Source organism: Neomonachus schauinslandi, chromosome 4 (assembly GCF_002201575.2).
Source record: "Neomonachus schauinslandi chromosome 4, ASM220157v2, whole genome shotgun sequence".
Taxonomy (NCBI): Eukaryota; Metazoa; Chordata; class Mammalia; order Carnivora; family Phocidae; genus Neomonachus; species Neomonachus schauinslandi.
The window spans coordinates 167,524,740-167,542,065 of record NC_058406.1 but is presented as its reverse complement, the minus strand read 5'-3'; the positions used below and the strand labels follow the sequence as shown (position 1 = coordinate 167,542,065).

The 17,326-nt window shown below is 37.9% G+C and overlaps 1 long non-coding RNA gene across 2 annotated transcripts in view; it reads right to left on the bottom strand.

The window, feature by feature from the left end:
- Positions 1-17,326, bottom strand: part of LOC110578862 — a 248,952-nt gene that overhangs the window by 38,754 nt on the left and 192,872 nt on the right. The window lies entirely within an intron of this gene.

Sequence of the window (17,326 nt, the reverse complement as noted above, 5' to 3'; positions counted from 1 at the left end):
ACAACAGATTCATTTATTGCATTATCCAGGATACCTCACTAATCCATTTCTGGTTTTTAGTATAATACAGATCTATCTACATTTGTAAACAAAAGACTGAGCTGCAAGAGAAATGAAGAGAAAAGCTAGGCCTGCATTTCAGAGTAACATGCAAAAACCATTAAACCAGAATTCATTTTAAACAAGTTTCTGCTAGACAGGATGGGTTGAGTGTGATTACTAGTTCTAGGAACCCATTATGAAACAAATAAAAGTTAAACATTGCCCTGGAAAATTGATACAAGTGAGTTGAATTCATTTATCTACTGAACAACAAATAGAGCTCAAATTTGGCAAGAAGAGTAGGATATCTGGGGAGAGGATGTTATCCCAAGGATGTAGATGAGAACAAGTTATGTTAAGAAAAGTAAAAGGTACAGAGATGGCATTTTACACAATTATTCAGAGTGTGGTAGATTTATATTATGTCAGTTTAGCTCCACTGGAACTGAATTTCAAAAATTCCCTTGCCTGCACAGCTCCTGGTTGGCATGAAGTATCATCAGCCACACTCCTTGTGTGTGCAGAAGGTGAAAGCAGGCAATGAGGCTCCTGGTAGCTTATACACACTGTTGCTTGTTGCTGGCTTCTCACCTTGGGGTAGCATCCTCTTCTCCAGTTCCTGTACCTCCTGCCAAATCCTCATTTGGCTTCTCTGGCTCCTGGGTTAGGTGCAGAAGGAGTTCCATGATGAAGGGCACTAGCTTCCCCTGCAGGATACCCCCATTCCCCATGTGGCAGGTGTAAAGGCAGGGAGAAACTGTCATGGATTTTAAAAGCCTGTCCTCATGGGCTCCAGTCAGCATTGCAGGTTCCTGCTTGTGCTCTCTTCCCCTCACATCCATCCTTCTTAACTGCCTGCCCTGTGGATGTCTGTCTCCACCACCAGATCCAGAAGAAAACATCTCACGTAACAGTTTAACCATGTCCCGCAACTGTGTAAGGCCAAGCCACTATTATAGACCCCTATTTAGATATTAATGTGTATTTCAGAGATTTTGTGTTTCTCTGATCACACTCTGACTAAAACACAGGGAGACATCATTAGAGTGGGGAAATATTGGGAAGATAATTGAATAAATCATCTGTAATTTTTCAGAAGAAAGGCAATGACTTTGACTAGGCTATTGTTGCCATAAAGTTCTCCATGATGCTCAACAAAGGTAAACCAATGCTATTTAAGACCTTCAGTATCTTCATATAACTTTATGCTATTAAAGTTGTTAGTCACACACTTTTATGTCATACACAATAGTTTATATTTATGCATATTTATGGTTAATGTTTCAAATATATTCAGTGTTTGACATTATCTAGGTGATACCACCATTCTTAGTCGCTGATGTTAAGTATTTAAGATTTTGCTTTGTATGCCACTTCTGATGTGAATTTTTATCTGTAACCTGACTTTTTTTCAAAAGAATTCTGGTAAGTAAGAAAAGAGCCAGTAGCGAGTTGGGATTTGGCATACAAAGAACAAACATTGCTAAAGCTCAGGCTATTACATTTGCACCTTCTAATTTCAATTAATTTTCACAAAACCTTGATGGTTAGTTTCTTACTCCTATTTTTCAGTTGGGGACCAAGAACCAGAGAATAAAGTGTCCTGTTCAACATCTCACCCTTAACAAAAACCTGTTTTTCCTTAAAAGTGAGTGAAACCATAATCATACCAATGGAAAAACTGCAATAACCTTTAGAACCAGAAAATGTTGAGGTGCTATGCACTAAGAAAAGTAAGAAGATAAGAAGCAACCAGACCATATAACAAGGATTCAGTGTCTGAGAGCTGGGCACAGCAGCAAACAACAGTGATAAAAATTTTTATCTCTTGATAAGAAAAGCTTTGCTGATAGTAAACTCTTTACAGTAATATTTAATACATCTGAAAGCTACTACATTTTTAACATGTAAAAATGAATCAAATGGAAAAAATTGCCCAAGCAAGAATCAAACACTAGACCACAAAACTTCCAAGTATCATCTAATGACTAGGGAGGAAGTATGTATTTTAATGAAAGAAATCCCCAACGTATACTACCTAGAATTTTCATGTCAGCAATTGTCCCTTCAATATTGAGACCCTTTGTCTATTCCAGAGGGGTAATGACAGGTCGAATTTTACCTGAAATCCCCTCAAGTTCCCAGTTCTCATGGTCACTTCCTTCTCAAATTTCTTTGTTACTAATCAATGGCACCTCGTTATGATCTCTGTGAAAGTTTGAACAAAAGGAGCCATTTCCCAATGGTTGTAAAAATAAATGGAACATGAAGGGAAGTTACACTTTATACTGTAGTCAAGTCACAGAATTTTTAGCGGCATTTAAGAATGATTTCCTACCTTTTACAAATGAGTTAGTGAAAATCGGAGAAATGAAATTTTATTAGTTAAATTCAAAAGTGAGTTCAGGTTTCTGGGTGCATTAAACTGACACAATTCTGTGAGTGAGTAATTTTTTAAAAATAAAATTACAATTACAAACTTACATATAGGACTTTGGGTGTGGCTCGTGAAAGTGTGGGTTTAACATTCTAACCAGAACTGAATGAGGTAAAATCCACTTGAAAAGGCAAAAGCCAAGTAAGTGTTGAAAAACCCAGTCCCAGGAAGTGAAGGGAAGGAGAGGAGCTTCAGGAACAACTGGAACCAGAGACACGAACCTCACCGGATTGTTTCCATCTCTGTTTTTCTCTGCAGGTTGGCTTTATTCCCTCTCATTGTAAACCAGCACTCTTCAGAAGCAGGAAAATATAGCTGCTGATAGTTCTTAAGTTATATATCACAGAGTTTAACCACTGAGATGCTGAGATGTTCTCCAAACCAAATCTAAGGAAGGGCCTTAATTGATCTAGTTGGGTCCAAGTTAACTGTTGTCAGTGGTGTTGAGTCTTATAAAAACATGGGGGCAACCACGAGCACACTGTCAGCATAGAAAAGGATCTGTGCCAAGAAGAATCTGGAAAGACAAAACAACCCTTCATAAATCATTTGCTCAATGCTGAACAGCTAATATGTGGTATATTCAGAATCATAAACTAAGGGTTCATTTCCAGCACAATTTTTTCTCTAAATGTTACAGCAGATACTAAAGAAATGAGTTTTCCTGGCTCAGAATTTGTGTTTTCTTGGCATAGAAAATTATCAGAATACGCAAACAAAAACAAGACCCAACACAAAACAATCTTAGTTTTTTCAGTCAATTTAGAGTTCTTTTGAATGACTATTATACACATCAATTCTCATTAGAGATTTATTAAGAAAACAGGACATTTGGGTTAAGCATGTATTATCTATTAACTCATGCTAGAAATTTCCTTTTTACTGCTATTCTGATGTAATTTGTTTACCTATCTCTTTATCATAGATACAGAATAGATGAAAAAGTGCTAATTGGTTGTGCCCTGCGATAAATGAAAGATTATTATACGGTGCTTTGATATGTAAATAGCATAATTACATGCTTATTAAAGCCACTTTTTTTTTTAGAATAAATAGCATATTGCTAAACATTTCAGACCAAAAAGTTTCTGTATAAGGAAGTTGCTATTGATTTGTATTTCCTAGTTAACTAATTCTCTATTGATTTATGTTTCTTTGCCCTTAACAAAGTGCTTCAGTTATTGGAAGAATTAAAAGAAGGGGAAATGAAAATGGGAAATTTTGACAAAATATATTATAATAGAAAGAAACCCCCCCGCCTTTCCTTCTCTTTCTTTAATGCAGCTTTAGCAGCATCTTTTTATTTTAATTTTTACATTCATAAATTCCCATTCTTCTTGATTAGCTCCGAGAATTCCTCCGCACTTGGATTTATGACATATGTTGAAGGCAATCCTGGAAAGGATTTATAATAGTGCCTAAACTATGCTACTTTGCTTGAGATGAGAAAAGACAGGGCTTGAATATAAAGTCATGGATATCAGTGTTCAGCTCTCTTCCACCAGGGAGACTTACTCTGGGCGAGGCCCAGCCTAGTGGCCTGGTGGAATATGGGCTACATTGGTTGCACTGTGCGCTGCTAGCCAAGAGCACAAAAGTCTCAATTCAGAAGCTGGAGAAAAGAGTCAGAAACTAAAACCAAGGGCAGCAGATGCCACACCAAACTGAAGGCATATGAATTATCTTCTAGATGAGTAAGGGAACAACATCTGTTCTTACTCATAGATCAAATCCTGCCCAGCAGGCTCAGGGCATGGGGTTCCTCACACGGAAGCACCGGACAGGACACATGAGGAGAACGGATGACAGTGTGATTCCTCACACTGACGTGCAGTAGAGCAACAGTAAACGGTGTCCAGGAAACATCGGGAGGGGCCCACAGAACTATGAGCCATTCAGAAACCAGAACTGAGCTCATACTACCTGGTAAACTCTACTGGCACAGGACAGAGGGCCAATTTGAAAGCAAAGCCACAAACGTGCAAGTTTGGGGGACTCTTTAAAATGCAATTAGAGCCACTGATCAAAGGACAGGTTTAACATATAAACAAACTGGAGAAGAGTCCTGATCACATTTGAACATTTTGCATTCTACCTACCTACACAACAATATTACCTTCAGGATGTCCTCTATTAATGAGAAGCCTTTTTTCCCCCCTCTCACACTTAGAAGAATATGCTATTTGTCGTTTATGCATATTGTATCTTTTTTTTTTTAATTGCTCCATTTTCTTTTCTGATATCATACTACATGATAATGATTTAGAATAATATGTCAGGTGTGCTTAGTGTGGTAGAAAGTCTCCCTTTTTCCCTCCAAGTTTACTTTCCATCTATTTCAGCCTTAACCTGTGCCCAGGGAGAATGACCTCCACCATCTGTGTTACCTGAGTTCCCCTGCCCTCTGGCTTCTAGCTGGGTTTGACCCATAAGAAGTATAGACATGAGATCAGATAATGGGAGAAGAGAAAGGTTGGGGTATTTTACCCTTACTCTCTTCCAACCAGATGGTGGCTTAGCAGGGATAGTGTTCTCCTTGAGTGAGCATCTCAGACAGCCCCTGTCAGGTGGCTATAGCTCTGTCTAGATTCCAGGGATAGTCTCTTTGACCGTGTTTGTGTTGGCCTGATGGTGGGAGTAGATGCCTGTCCCTGCTAGTTTTAGAGGGCTTTGTCATCCCTTTTTGAATCCCTTAACCCTGCCACACCTTGGTACAGAGCCTCTTTATTGCATTCTCTTAAGTTATTCTTTTTTTCCTTAAATTATTCTTATATGTGCAACATCTCCTTCTCTTCTAGAATTCTGATTAATAAAGTTAGCAAAGAAATATCATTTACGGGCACCTGGGTGGCTCAGTCGGTTAAGCGGCTGCCTTCGGCTCAGGTCATAATCCCAGGGTCCTGGGATCGAGTTCCGCATCAGGCTCCTTGATTTGTATTTCCTAGTTAACTAATTCTCTAGCACAGAGCCTGCCTCTCCCTCTGCCTGCCTGCCACTCCCCCCTGCTTATGCTCTCTCTCTCTCACTCTTTCTGTGTCAAATAAATAAATAAATAAATCTTAAAAAAAAAATGTGTTGTAAAAAGAAAAAAGAAAGAAATATCATTTACTACAACATCAAATCTGAAGAAACAGCAATCTATTATAAGCAAAGTCAATGCAAAGGGCAATGACAGTAATCCCACAGACAAGGGGGGATGTATCCAGAAAGCAGTACCTGGCTTTTCATACCAGGGTTCAACATCTGGTTCTGCCTCTTGCTAGATCCATGAATTTGAACAAATCTTATAGTTTCTCAAAACCTGTTTCTTTCCTAATAAGATGAGACTAATAATGATATCTCTCTCATAAAATGGTTGCAAAGATTCAATGAGAGAATTTGGTTTAAACTCATAGCATGCCATTGTCATTAAAACTGACAGCTTGGCAGCTGTGATAGTAACCATGATTTTAAAATGATGCTTCCAGGGATGAAACCTCCACTGAGAGGTATAATCTAAACACTTTAAAGATGACTCTTGGTGACGTATGCTAAGGAAATTCCATGGTGCTACTTTACTTGGTTTACAAACTGCCATGGCATTATTGCTGCCAAAGAATAAGAAGCAATATCCTGGATTATTATTTAATCACTTAGTCTCAAACAACATAAGGTTCCCAGCCTTGAAATACCTCCTCCTCTAAGCTCAAAAGACACAGCACAGAGGGGAAGATGAGAGAGATGGTGGTAAGGATGATGGCAACTCTTCCTGAGATTAATTACTGAGATTCATTCTTACTGAGACTAATTATATGATAGAACTCGCTTTTCTAAGCATTTGACACATATTAAATCTTTCAATCCTCATAACAGTCAGATAGTGTTTATCATTATTTTCTCATTTTATAAATAGAGCAAATGAGGCAAAGATTAAATAACCTGCCACTAGTAAGTGGCAGAAGGGTTGTTCAAACGCTGGGGCCAAGGCTCCAACACCCATGTGCTAAAGCACCCAGGTAAGAGTGCCTCATCCTGCAATTTCTACCCTATTTTTTGATGCCATGGATATCTGGGTTCCATCTTTATGAATACAAACATTTAATTTAGAATTATAACACCACTCACAAATTTTTGTCAAGCAAGCACTTTACAGAGCAAATATCATTAGGCCAGTTTAATTTATGATTGAATTTTCTATTCAGCACAGTTAAAAGATTTTTATGTTTACTTTACTGAAATTATATTTATCAGGCTCGTTTTTCTGTAAACTGTACACTGAATATCTGATTTATTGGTGAGTCATTTTGTCCATATAAAATGTGACTGATTATAGCTTTTACCCATAGTACTTTTCTTTTATGGTTACATAATAGAGCTTCAACAGACCCACATTTAATTTACATGAATTCAATCAGCTTGGCCAAAAATTAAAATAAATCTAAGAGTTTCAGTGACTTCCCAAATCCACCCCCAAGGGATTCTCAAACATTAAAAGGTTTCATACATGTGAGGATAGAATTGAGTAGCGATTCCTCCAAAAAGAAATGAAGGAATTAACTTGGGGTGGGAGGAGGAGGGTATTGATGAGAAACAGCTTATTAACATAATCTCAAAATATCTCCTTACAAATTACAATTTACAGAAGTTATAATTTGCTACACAGTGGAGAAACAAAATAGCACCTTAACCAACTGATGGAAATTACCATCGTGAATACAGGACAGGCACGATGTGCCTACAGGTGTGATGGCCTAAGAAGGACACAGCATCACTTAATTTAGCAATCCTGCCAAAAAGATACATAACCAGAATCACATTAGGGGGAAACTGAGGTAAACCACCTCCAAAGACAATCTGTTGAGGCACCTGGGTGGCTCAGTCAGTGAAGCAGCTGCCTTCTGCTTAGGTCATGATCCCAGGGGTCTTGGGATCCAGCCCAGAGTAGAGCCTGGCATGGAGCTCCCTGCTCAGCAGGGAGCCTGCATTTTCCTCTCCCTCTGCCCCTCCCCCCACTCATACACACACACACTCTCTCTCTAATAAATAAATAAAATCTTAAAAAAAAGACAGTCTGTAAAACCACTGGCCTATAATCTTCAAAATTATCAAGGTCGGGAAAGAAAATATAAGCTAAGGAACTATTCCAAATTAAACAAGAATGATAACTGAATGCAATACATGATCATAGATTAGATTCTGGAGAAAAACCACCATGAATGATATAATTGGGATAATTGAAAAAACTGGAAGTGGACTATTATATAAATAATAAGTGTAGCCATGTTAAATTTCCCGAATTCGCTAACTAGACTGTGGTTAGGGAAGAAAATATTCTTGTTCTTGGGAAATACACCTTTAAGTATTAAGTGACAAAAAGTCATGATGTACTCAACCTACTCTCAAACGGGTCTGCAAAAAGCTGTGCATGTATGTGAGAGAATAAAAAGCAAATGTGGCAAAACATTCAATATTAGTGACTCTCTAGAAAGGGCATACACGTATTCTTCATAATTTCATGAAACTTGTCTTTAAATTGGAAATTATTCCAAAATTGTTTTAAGAGTTTTAAAAATTGTTTTAAAAACAATTACTTTAAGCCCTTAGAAAGACACTGACCAAAACTGGAAGGACTGTGAAAATTGAATGTAGAGCATAATGATAATGCTAGAGCTGGCAATTGGGAATTTTCACCAAATTGTGGAAGCATTGCAAAATACTTGAATTATTTACTTGTTGATTACAGTCCATCTATGGAATTGCATACTGTATATATTATCCAGTTATACATACATATTACTGTACAGGGCTATTTACCAAAAATGTTTGTATTCTATATTTATGGGCAATTCAGAGATTTTCCAGGGTCGTTTTTTACTATACATGACTTTCCACTTATTTTAGAACTTAAAACCAGTTTTTAAAAAGTGTTACTTCAATGCATTTCTAAAAGTCCACTTTTGTCTAAGTCAATTTTTGCAGGTCTCCATCTTTAAGGATGCAGTTTATCCCTGCATTTAGGCGTTCATGTTGATTTTTCTTTCTGGTGAGTGTGCTGGATATTCTCCTTTTCCTCTCCCCATCTGTACTTCCCCCTTGGCCACCCTGCTCTGAATCGAGGGGGCTGCATGCTGAGCTTCCATGCCCTCAGTTTCCAGTTGCATGTGAACATGGAGAGATGTCAGCAGGAGATCAGAGGGTGAGAGCCAAGTGACACTGGGTGTGTATCCCCAGGCCTTCCCCTGAGCTGGCCAATAAAGGCTTCATGCCCCTACTCTAGAGGCCCCAGCTCCTGTTGCCCAGCTCTTGCTGCAGGTTTTAGTCACAGCTCTGTCAAATGCTGCCTCCCAAAACCATTTCGGAAATTACCTGTTGATAAAGCAAAGCTGCATTTTTCGCTTATTACAGGAAGACAGATCAGTACCTTGACAGTTTTAGCAGGAACTTGTAGGAGGAAGAGCAAAGTCAGGATATATATGCAGTTTTGAAGGTCTGGTTTAAGGTAGATTTTTCAAAGTCCTTGTTTAGGACTGCGCAAAGCTCATGATATAATAGTTCAGGGTTGGTGGATACAGCAAGAGAGGGTTTCCAGGTGAGTTAAAGAATAAACAATTGCTTGATAAGTTTGGTTGAGCTGTTATCCTGAGTAGGGGATATTTACTCAAATGAAGATACATTAAGCAGTATAGTGTTGAGATGAATGGACTTTCAGAAAGTTCCTAAAACAAGCAATAAAGTTATTTGAAACATCTTCCTGGGCATGAATTGCCTGAAATAGCAAAGTCATGTCAGTGCAGACTGAACACCCCATGGGTGTAGGTGGTTTCTGTTCTCACCTCCCATCCTTTCGGGACTAGGGATGGCAACAGCTCCCCACTGTGAGTAGCTTACAGCGTCCTTCATCACCCTGTGGTTGGTCTTTCTTGCCTTCCTACACCCTTGTCAATAATCTATTAAACTTTTTTCAATTACTCCATTTGAATATGCCATCTGTTTCCTATTGGGACCCTAATTGATAGAGATAATTATGAGTTAGATAAACATTTAATTGACAAACCATGAGAGACTCTTAACTATAGGAAACAAACTGAGGGTTGCTGGAGGGGAGGTGGGTGGGGGGTGGGGTAATTGGTGACAGGCATTAAGGAGGGCATGTGATGTAATGAGCACTGGGTGTTATACAAAACTGATGAATTACTGAACTCTACATCTGAAACTAATGATGTACTCTATGTTGGCTAATTGAATTTAAATAAAAAAGACAGACATTTATTCATTTGTATATATTATTAACTCTGCAACTCACATGGAATTGCTTCATTGCCCAGTATTCATCAATTGTGTTGCTAGTCCAAATCACTATCATTGTGTATGGTTTGTTCAATGGAGGGGCAGTAAAGTGTAAACTGCAGAGTAAAAGACGCTGCTTTGTGCCTGGATCACTTAAGCCCACCTACAAAAGTGGTCTCATTGATCTTCTGCACTCAGCCTAACAGAGGACAGGAGATACTTAAACCATCCCTGCTAAATACTGGGAATTTAGGGGTCCTAGCCCTGCCCTTCTGTCCTGGTTTTGAAAACTGTACTTCTTCCTGCTTCTCTCTGGGTCTCCATCTCCACCATGATAATTTACACACTGATTCAAAACTGCTTTATTCTTGGCAGTCCTAGCTGCCAGGAACTGGAGACTTGACCATAGTCCCAAGTGCAAGGATAGCTACCAGGTGACTGCCTTGCTTGCTGCTGCTGGCCTCTAAGGATTCTAGCATCAGTCTGTGAATTCCTCTGTTCTCTAGATACTTCCTGATGTGGGGGAGGGTGTGTGTTTGCTTTAAACCCCCAATGCCACTGCCTACCCACACTACCTGCCCTACTGCTAACCTCTTTGGTATGGTATCTGTCCCCTACGTATCTAATAGAGAAAAAAAAGGGTTGTATGCCAAGTCCTCCCATAATATACTCAAAAAAGCTTGAAAGAAACTAAATCTTTAAAAGAAACAAAGCAAAGAATATAAATGCATGTCTAAAACACATTTCCTGAATATATGGAAACTCTCTGGTCTTTCTCCTCCCTAGGAAGATCACTGTCATCTTTAATACACACACCTTGCAAACATCTGCAAGTGCTGCATTGAATTATTTAGTATGATTTAGCATGGCTATTTGTTCTGTTTTAGACCTGTTTGGAATGAAATGAAAGAAAGGACATAAGACAGACACAGAGGAGCACAATTATAGGCAAATCACACTAGGTTTCATTCATCATTCTTTGCTTTCATGCCAGGAACTATTTCAGCTTAGTTATAATATGCACATTATATTTATTTCAAGGAGATACAAAAACTCATATGATACATATCTCAATACTTACAGAAATTAAAATGAACTCTACACAAAAGTCTATGTCACATGCAATTGCACTGACACTTTAAAAAAAGAGGGATAGTGGTTTCCTAAAGGACATGTTATGAATATCCAATGTATAAGTAGGAAATAGGAAATCTCCCTTTGGGTTTCATACTGGGCTCTACTCTGAGACAGCCGAGAAACTCTTAAGACTGGAGTCATTTCAGGAACTTTGTGGGCCTCTTATGCAATGCATTTCAAGAGGACAACCTTCCTGCTGAGAATATGTTTAATTTGTATTGCATAAATTACACACTATACAATCTAATATAGTGATTAAAAGCTTTGACTTTCAAGTTAAATAAACCTGGCTTTGAATGCCAGCTCCTATTCTCACTAGCTCTGAGAGCTTCTGCAAATTAATTTATTTCATTAAACTTTGGTCATTTCAAATAAAAATGGGGATAATGTTAGCACCTACTCACAAGGTAATTATAAGAATTAAATAATGCGGGCGCCTGGGTGGCTCAGTTGGTTAAGCGACTGCCTTCGGCTCAGGTCATGATCCTGGAGTCCCGGGATCGGGTCCCGCATCGGGCTCCCTGCTCAGCAGGGAGTCTGCTTCTCCCTCTGACCCTCACCCCTCTCATGCTCTCTCTCTCATTCTCTCTCTCAAATAAATAAATAAAATCTTTAAAAAAAAAAAAGAATTAAATAATGCATGAAAAATGCAAAGCATGGTGTCTAGCACATAGTAAGCACTTGGCAATACTGTGTCATTCAAGTTGCTGTTTTAATATTGAACTTGTACTGGGGTATGGCCGATTTTCACATTTAACCATACTATCTCTGTTTGGATGAAAACCAATAAATAACACTTAGCTAACTTATTCCTGTACCACCAGGTGATAATATCCAACGGCCCATTAGGGATTTTTCATGTGGAAGTTACACCTGCACATCAAAGTTGCTATGTCTGAAGTCAAACTTACCATCTTCCACCTAAAAAGAGTCCTTCTAATTTACCAACTATTGTTAAACTGGAAAAATTCCCTTGTTCTTGAAGATAGCTAGAGTCATAAATTTGATTTGATTCAATTAAAGGCTAAGAAAAGCAGAAAACAGAACCATGTATATACATAGATAATCGAGTCATCACCATTAGTCATCATATTTATATCATGACAGTAATCCCTAAAATGGGAAGAAAAAAATTAAAAGTTTTTCAAAAGGTCAATCCAATTCGGAAAAAAAAATTTTTTTGATCAATACTTAAATTTAAAGCCCTTAATAAATCATTTCCAAGTCTTAGAGTTATAAAGACAACTAAAATTCTTTATTACTATAGTACCTTAAAGTTTACCAGGATTTTTCACAGATACTACTCTTCAAGGTAATATCATAGGGCTTAATCTAATCTAAGTATCCAATAGAGAAAATGGAAAAAAGGATTGCATGCCAAGTCCTCTCATAATATACTCTCTATCTAATAGAGAAAATGGAAAAAAAGGGTCGTAGGGCTATTCTTCTTGTTTTACATATAATAACACAGAGACAGTCCTTTAGATTGGCCTACGAGGAAAGTGCAACGTCACTGATGAGGTGGCATGAGTGGAGACCCAAGTGAGGTAAGGGACCACCCATGCAGCTCTCTAAAAAAGAAGAGCATTGCAAGGAGAGGGAGCAGCAGGTGAAAAGGCCCTGAGACAGGAGCATGTTTGGTGTGGGGGTGAGGTAATAGCAAGGTTGAGCATGGGGCTGGAGCAGAGGTAGCCAGGAGCCCTACAATGTAGGGCCTTGCAGGCAGTGGGAAAAGCCTTGGAATCTTTACTGGGAACATCACCAAAAAGCTCTGAGCTACTAAGTAGAAGTTCCGAGGCATGACTTTGAGTCTTCTGATTCAGAATCTGAGATGGTGACCCACAGAAAGGACTTTCTAGGCAAGCAGATAAGACCCCAGACCGCAGCTCCAAGTACCACCACAAAACCCCATCATTTTGTCCTCTATCACACCAGCATCCAGCAAATCTAGAATCTCTCTGGTTCCAACTCTCCTATGAAACTAGCTCACATTCTCAGGCATTCCTCTTTTCTCTCCTTTGCTCAAACCTGCTCATAAGAACACAAGGGCCAAGAGAGCAGTCACAGAAGAGCGATCCTTCTTGTACTTTCTGCTTCAGCTACTTGTCAAAATTTAATTTCAATCCAAATTCTGTCATACTTTCTAGTTGTGACATAAGACAAGTCATTTTAACTTCTTTGTTTTCCTCTCTCTGCAAAATAAAAATTCCAATATTTTCAAAGCTATTGAAAAAGATATTTTCAATAAAGCTATTGATAAAGATATTTTCAAAAGCTGCTTTATCCCAGAAAAATGAGGTAATAAATGTATAGCTGTTTTGGTCTCTCTTCTAGAAGGATATGTCAGCAAGTATTCATTAAGCAATTGTATGTTTCCAGCCAGTGCAAGGCTTCATGGAGCATAAAAAGAAGTAAAATGCCTGAGCCCTGACTACAGAGAACTCAAAATTCTCTTCAGGAAAGGAATAAGTCTCCATAAGCAATGACTAGAGCGTAAGGGTCTTAAAATTAAGAGAGGGATTTTGCCAGGTCTCTTAGGCTCTACTCCTTAATGGGGTCATTGGAATCAGTTGACATCTGAGTGGGCTTCAGGCTTCTCCGAATTAATAAGAAGCTTTGGTCCTCATTTCTCCCTTCAAGATGTATAAACTCTTTCTTTACAAAAATAATCATATTGGGCCTTACAAATAGAAAAAGGATGTCAAGGTCATTTACTCTTTTCAAGGAGATCAGGAACATAATGCATTTATGTTCTGTTCAACAAGGCAGACCAAGTGGCTGTTTTCTGGTGATTTCTGAGAAGACTGCTGTACCCACCTCCACCCTTAACCTTTCCCACTGGCCCAACCCAAAGTTCCTATAATTTCCACTTTTTGAGTGACTTCTTCAGACTCAATAATATTCTGTGTATTGAAAGTCCTTGTTTGAATGCAAGCAAGTTACTAAGTAGAAGTAAACCATTAACCGATTAGCATGGATTAATATATCATTTTCATACCAAGGAGAAAGGCCTTAGGAGACTATAATATGAAAGGTTTCGGAACAATAAGTAATGTTTGAGAGAACTAGAGCAAAAGAACCCAGGATCAGAGACTCTGAGACTTTCAGGGACCAAGATAAAAACACCTATCTACTGGGTACAGTGCTCAGAGGAGAAAAGGAACATGAAGGGCAGATAAGAGCACTTAAGACCAAATCAGGCAACTCCCTGATGTAGTGTGGGTTGCTCTTGTGTTCTAGAATGAGACTGAACAAAAGTGACCTTGGAGAAACCCTGCTCTAATTCCTCCACTTTGTGTGTAGAGAAAACACCGTCTGGGACATTTGAGTTACTCAATGCCACTCAGTAAGTAAGTGACAGAATAACAATTAGCAATCTAGACTCCGGACTCCTCCATCTGTTTTACTAAGTTAAAAAAAAGTCGGTGGCTCCCAAGATTAGGATCTTTGGTTAGGGTTTTTCCAGATCCTATTTTCAAGGCTTTCAGTCTCTGAATTAAAGGTTCTTTTATTTTGGCTATTCTGAATGTTTATTCAAGAAAAAGCTATTAGACAGGACTCTAACTGGGATTAGCACGCAAAGAAACTTAAATCCTTGGTAGAGTATATATCGAAATTCAGAAGTAGAAAAGTTCTCCTGGATTAGAGGTTGGTGCAATATGCAGACACATTTCCTCTTTTCTTCCCACACTCTCATCTTAAAAATAATACCAGACAGTACTAGACATCAAAGACAGCCAGCTGAGACAGGAGGAAGTTACTGTTCAAACAGGGAGGGATTCAGCAAGGTAAGTCCCTAGCAAATAAGCCCTGGTGATAAACGACACAAAGCCATCACCCAATTTATCAATGTCTCTAAAAACCTAAGGATCTAGGCCGCAAACATCATGAAATGTTTTCCTGATAATGTTGGTGATTGATTCAATTTTGTACACAAATACTGCTTGATAAAAACACCTAAAAAATAAAACATGTCCTACTTTTTTTTTTCTTCAGCTCAAGAGAAGACACCATGGTACAATGAAAAGAAAATGTTTGAATTGCATAGATATGCTTTTTTTATTCCTGGTTCCAGGTTAAAAGAAAGAGAATCAAATAGAAGTGTGAAAGGGGGAAATACAAATTTTATTTGTTTTGCGTATCTATCCAGTATCACAGAGCACCTTGGTTAAGATCAATGTTAAGGGGCTAAGAAGACCTGGACTCAATACAGATCTAGTCCTTATTGACTCTGTGACCATGAGCAAGCTATTAATCTTACTTCTCTTGAAACAGTAATAATAAAAACCAACTTAGAGAATTGTCATGCGGATTGAAATTGAAAAAAAAAAAAAAAATCACAGGTAAAGTACCTAGCATAATGCCCAGCATAAAGTAAGCACTTGATAAAAATATATTCCCTTTTCTTCAGGTACCCTCATAGGAAAAACAATTATCTATATAAAATAATTTAAGAAGTATTTGTTCATATAGTCTAGCCCTCTAAATATCTTGTCAATCATTTTAAAATTTGGTTATTTACACTTTAAAGATTTCTTGGTCCTTGAAAATACCACCGAGAAGAACAACACTTGGGATTTTAAGAGAAAAAAATTGGAAGGCATTCAATTTAAGAGTAATAAAAGTGATGAGATACAAATGTTGAATTCCTGAATAGGAACAGGGATTATAAGCAAAGTCAAAGATAAACAACGGACCGGAAGAAAATATTTGCAATGCAAGAGTTAATAGTCTTATTTTTATTAAAAGCTCCTACTAATTAAAAATACAAATGTCAATGGAAAAATGGTCAAAATATTTGAATAGACAACTTACAAAAAACTCTACAAATTGTCACTAGGCATATAAAAACATGTTCAACTCTATTAATAAGAAACGAAATACAAAATAAGACAGAGGTACTATTTTGCTTATCAGATTAGCAAAATTAAATAAATCGATAATATCCAGATCAGCAGACTTAAAAGCCAAAGAGAAAGAAATATTTTTGGAGGAAAATATGGTATTACCTATAAAACATTTAGATGCTTATACTCTTTGACCCAGCAATACAACTAGAGAAGGAATTATGGACATAATCAATGATAAGTGTACAAAGGTATTTTCTGTACTATTATTTGAAATATCCAAATCACTGGAAACAAATATCAATGCTTCAGATGTTTTCAGCTCCAAGTAACAGTAAAAATTTCAAAGCAGCTAAAAAATAAGAAAGTTTTATTAACTCATGTGCCAAAAGATATGAAAGGACATCTTGAGTGTTGGTTAATTTATGGACTCAGGGATATCATGAAGAACAATGGTTACTACCATCTTTTTCCTCTCCTTGGCATGTAAACTTTGTTCTCACAATAACTGCACTTGCTAATATATGGTACCACCAATCCTTGCTTTATACCAACACTGAACAAAAGATGAACAGCTGTCTTTTTGCAACCTATGGAAATGTCTTTCCAAGAAATTTTCTGTTTAGACATCCTCTTATTTCCTTTGGCCAGAATCATATCATATAACCATTCCTTAGCAAATGCCTAGCTAGCAAAGAGAATGGGATTCCCTTACTTGGTTTAAGAAAGAACATGGCTTCCTAGCAGTAAGTGGGTCACCGAAACTACATCTGAGACCTACTTTAAAGGAATAGGGCAGAGAATGACAGGGAGATATTCTATACTTGAACTGAAAAACTAGATATACAGTTAGTTACCTCCATTGATTAAGATTTAGAGGTAAATGAATCAGAACAGAAAAGGTTCTGTTGTGATAATTAATAGGCCCTAAATTTCAAAAGGTTAATGCAATACACTATAGATTCCTTTCATTCAGGTCTCCTGGCTCTCCTTGGCCGCTCACCTTCCAAGTGACATAGGGATCTAGATTTCTTATAACTTGTGGTTCTACTTAATCTCAAACACATCACCTCTGAAGTTATTGCAGAAATTAAAGAGAGTATAATGACTGCACAGGGATTTCATAGCCAGCCTTGGGAGTTGATTATATTATTTCCACTAACACCCCATTGGCCAGAACAATACAGTCCTTCCCCTAATTGCAAGAGAGGCTGGGGAAGGTATTTTGTGTGCTCAGAAAAGGAAAACAAAATCTCAATTTGGTTATATATAGCTTTGTCTCCAACAGAGGGGACTTTTTGAAAATGATTTTTCACCACTGTGGAAAACAGTATAGCGGTTCTTCAAAAAACTAAAAGTAGAACTACCCTACAATTCAGTAATCACACTACTGGGCATTTACCCCCAAATACAAAAACATTAATTCAAAGGGATACATGCACCCCTATGTTTATTGCAGCATTATTTATAAGAGCCAAACTATGGAAGCAGCCAAAGTGTCCATTGATAGATGAATGGATGAAGAAAATGTGCTATAAAGAAGATGTGGTGTGTGTGTGTGTGTGTGTGTGTGTGTGTGTGTGTGTGTGTGTGTGTG